This window comes from Macaca mulatta, chromosome 7 (genome assembly GCF_049350105.2).
Source record: "Macaca mulatta isolate MMU2019108-1 chromosome 7, T2T-MMU8v2.0, whole genome shotgun sequence".
In the NCBI taxonomy this organism is placed as follows: Eukaryota; Metazoa; Chordata; class Mammalia; order Primates; family Cercopithecidae; genus Macaca; species Macaca mulatta.
The window spans coordinates 131,505,481-131,510,183 of record NC_133412.1 but is presented as its reverse complement, the minus strand read 5'-3'; positions in this window follow the sequence as shown (position 1 = coordinate 131,510,183).

Genomic DNA, 4,703 nt, shown 5'->3' with positions numbered 1-4,703 from the left:
AAAAAAGGCAGCAGCCAGTTAGAGTAGGTATCTGTCTCATTCCTAATCTTGAGGAAGGCCTGCATGGTGGCTCATGCCTGTAATCCCAACTCTTTGGGAGGCCAAGACAGGCAGATCACTTGACGTTAGGAGTTCGAGACCAGTCTGACCAACATGGTGAAGCCCCGTCTCTTCTAAAAAAAAAAATACAAAAATTAGCCGTAGTGCTAAAAAATAGGGTGTAGTGGCAGGTACCTGTAATCCCAGCTACTTGGGAGGCCAAGGCAGGAGAATCACTTGAACCAGGGAGGCAGAGGTTGCAGTAAGCCAAGATTGTACCACTGCCCTCCAGCCTGGGCAGCAGAGTGAGACTCCATCTCAATCAATCAATCAATAACTTGAGGAAAAACATTCAGTCTTTCATCATTAAATATGATGTTAACTATAGGTTTTTCATAGGTGTCCTTTATCAGTTGAAGAAGTTCCATTCTATGCTTGCTTACTTTGTTGAGAGTATTTATTGAGAACAGATAGATTTTGTCAAATGTTTTTTCTGCCTCATAAGGTTTTTCTTTTTTAACTTATTAATATGGTAAATTACATTGATTTTTATTTTGTTTTTGAGACAGGGTCTCACTCTGTTGCCCTGGTTGGAATGCAGTGGCATGACCATAGCTCACTGCAGCCTTGAACTCCTGAGCTCAAGCAATCCTCCCACCTCAGGCTCCCAGGTAGCTGGGACCACAGACATGCACCACCACACCTGGCTAATTAAAAAATTTTTTTGTAGAGACTCATTCTCATTATGCTGCCCAGGCTGGCCCTGAACTCCTGGGCTCAAGTGATCCTCCTTCCTCAGCCTCCCAGAATGCTGGAATGCCGGGCGTGAACCACTATGCCTCACTGATTTTTAAAAAATATTAAACCAATCCTGTATTCCTGGAATAAATCCCACTTGGCCCATGTTGTATTATCCTTTTAATATGTTGTTGACTTTTATTTACTGAAATTTTGTTTAAAATGTTTGCATGTATTTTCGTGAAACATATTGGTCTTTAGTTTTCTTCTCTTGAAATGCCTTTGTCTGGTTTTAGTGTCATAGTAATGCTGGTCTTGTAGAGTGACTTAGAAGCAATCTTCTTCAGTTTGAATCACATTATGCCTTCATTAAGTGTTTGGTAGACTTCACTACTGAAGCCAGCTGGATCTGGAGTTATTTTGTGGGAAGTTTTTATTAACATCAATTCCATTTCTTTATAGATATAGGGCCATTCAGGTTATCAACTCCTCAAGTGAGCTTTGGTAATCTGTGTCTTTCAAGGAATTTTTCTATTTCAGCTAAGTTGGCAAATATATTGGCATAAAGATGTTCATGACATGATATTCCCCCTTTTTTTTTTAGACAGAGTCTCACTCTGTTGCCCAGGCTGGAGTGCAGTGGGGCCATCTCAGCTTATTGCAACCTCCACCTCTTGGGTTCAAGTGATTCTTGTGCCTCAGCCTCCCAAGTAGCTAGGACTACAGGCACATGCCACCATGCACAGCTAATTTTTGTAATTTTAGTAGAGATGGGGTTTTGCCAGGTTGGCCCGGCTGGTCTCAAACTCTGCTCACCTCAGGTGATCTGCCTGCCTTAGCCTTCCAAAGTGGTGGGATTACAGGCATGAGCCATCACGCCTGGCCGCCCTATCTTTATAATAGCTATAGATACAGTATGTAGTGATCACGACCCTCGTTCCTGATACTGGTAGTTTATGTCTTCTTCTTTATTTCCTGATCAGCCTGGATGTAGGTTTATCAATTTTATTGATCTCCTCAAAGAACTATGGTTTATTTTTGAAGTCTATTGTTACTGTTACATTGAGTCCATTGTGCTAAAATGCTACTATGCCAGAGCAGTGTATGTATATAGAAAGCTCTCTATCAGTATTCATTGAAGGAGCCAGTGAATGAAAAAAAAGGAACCACCGATTTCTCCATGTAAAGTCCTTTCTAGGACTGTCTTAGACAACAGCAATTAGTCTTTAGACATGAGACCAATCGGTTTTGAAATCAGCAATTTCCTTATCTCTTATTTATGTCTTTATTACTAGTAAGATAGAGCTCAGTAGAACCTTCAGAGGCCAAGTGAAATGAAAGGTTTGAGGAAGTGCCCCAAGAGAAGACTAAAAGGAGATGAAACTTGCTACGGGCAATGAGGGAGGGAGGGAACCTTGAGAAGAAAACAGATGGGGAGGCTGGAGACACAGTGGATCAGAGAAAGCGTAATAAAACTATGGGATATTAAAGGTATATGAAAGAGTTTAATAACAAATGAAGGTCATACCCAAGAGTGATGACTACCTCAGTCATTACAGTAAAAATTTCAACTTAATAGCATTGGTGTTTCAAAAAGTTACGTGAGAAGTGCTCAGATATTAAAGGAGAAGGGGTACATAAATTGACTTAGGTAAATTGTCAAAAGTAGGATTTCCATTTATATTTAACACTGAAAAGAAATATACTGGGCCTATCTACTTCCTGACCGATTTTCTTTCTTTTTTTTTTTTTTTTGAGACGGAGTCTCGCTCTGTCACCCAGGCTAGAGTCCAGTGGCTGGATCTCAGCTCACTGCAAGCTCCGCCTCCCGGGTTTATACCATTCTCCTGCCTCAGCCTCCTGAGTAGCTGGGACTACAGGCGCCCGCCACCTCGCCCGGCTAGTTTTTTGTATTTTTTAGTAGAGAGGGGGTTTCACCGTGTTAGCCAGGATGGTCTCCATCTCCTGACCTTGTGATTCGCCCGTCTCGGCCTCCCAAAGTGCTGGGATTACAGGCTTGAGCCACCGCGCCTGGCCAAAGGGAAGATTTTAAGATTTCTAGTGAAATGAAGGAAGTGCAAAAGGGCCCTGACATACCTAGGTGGCGAAAAGTAGAAATCTCTCATTGTATTCACCAGGCTAAAAAATCACCAACTTGATTAAACTTGAGTTCTAGTCTCAGTACCAGCCAACCACAGTGGCCTTAGGTTTGCATGTCTCCTATGCTGTTTGTATTTTGGAAGGTTTTTTTCCTTTAATGTTCAAACTGCACACATTTAGAAATATATACTTTTTTGCCCCCTATCTTCAGGTATTTCTTTATAGAAGTACATACTTTTATTAATTTTCCTATATGTATTCACCTGTGAAACCACATGAATCACCCCCAAGGTTTCCTCAGGCCCCTTTGTAATCTTTCCCTTTCATTCCACCTCCTCCACATACCCCACTCCAAGTTTCCAGGGAACCACTGATTTATTTTTTTTACTATACATTAGTTTGTATTTTCTATTTTTGTATACATGGAATCAGAGTGTATACTTTTTGTCTGACTTCTTTCACTCAACATAAGTATTTTGAGATTCATCTATTTTGTTGCTTATGTTATCAATTTGTTCCTTTTGTTGGTGAGTTGTATTCCATTGTATGGCTATGCAACAATTTACTTATCCATTCACTTGTTGATGGAAATTTGGGTTGTTTCAAATTTTTGCCGTGATTTATAAAGCTGCTATATGTAGACATATGCTTTCATTTCTTGGGTAAGTACCCAGAAGTGGAATGACTGGGTCACATGTTTAACTTTTTAAGAAATTGTCAAAAATTTTCCAAAGCGTTAACTCTTCCCTGAATTGAATCAAAAGGAAAACAAAACAACATTTTCCAAAGTAGTTGTACAATTTTGCATTCTCACCAGCAGGCTATGACAGTTCTAGTTCCTCCACATCATCCTCAACCCTTGGTATGGGCAAAGAGAACCTTTGGGATCTGGGATTCTTCTTATTGGAATTTATAAATACAGTCATTTATAACTTAACTATTTGTACATGGACAAATCACTTTACCGCTGTGTCAGTTTTTTTATGTAAAGTGAAAGGTTTAGATTCTAAAATTGTGTTTTTATTGTTTTCATTTCAGTGACATTTAAGAAGTTTCAAATCTATTTTTGAGTGGATAATACCTTCTTTTGGTTCAAAACATAAAGGACACAAATGACTACAATGAAAATTCTCCCACCTCTGTTCCCCAGTTACAGTTTCCCCTTCCCAAAGGCAACCAGTGTTATCAGTTATCTTTCTACAGATACGGTATGCTTTCTCATTCTTTTTTCAGATACATAGCAATCTGTTTTATCAGTGTGCCACAATTTATTTAGGTATCCTGTAGAGATGCCATTTTGGTTAATTCTAATTTTTATGACAAACAGTCCTGCCACTAATAGCCTTGAACATATATTATTATACACATGGCTGAGAATACCTATAGGATAAATTCCTGGAGGTGGAATTACTGGATCAGATATATGTGCATTCTTAATCTCAGTAAATACTGCCAGAATATCCCCCACAAAGGTATTCTAAATTTATACTCACATCAGTACTCAAAAAGTTTCAGAAAATACCATTAGAAGTTTGCATACTTTTTGACTTGGTAGTAATTCCACTCCTATGGATTTATTCTACAGAATGCTGAAGAATGGAAGGTTCAAAGAAATACCTAAAAGTTGGTAACCTAGAATTGATTTTCAGGGAAATGCAAATCAAAACACAATATGATACCACCTCACTCCTGCAAGAATGGTCATAATCAAAAAATTTAAAAAATTAATAGATGTTGGCAAGGATGTGGTGAACAGGGAACACTTTTACACAGCTGATGGGAATGTAAACTAGTACAACCACCATGGAAAACAGTGTGGAGATTCC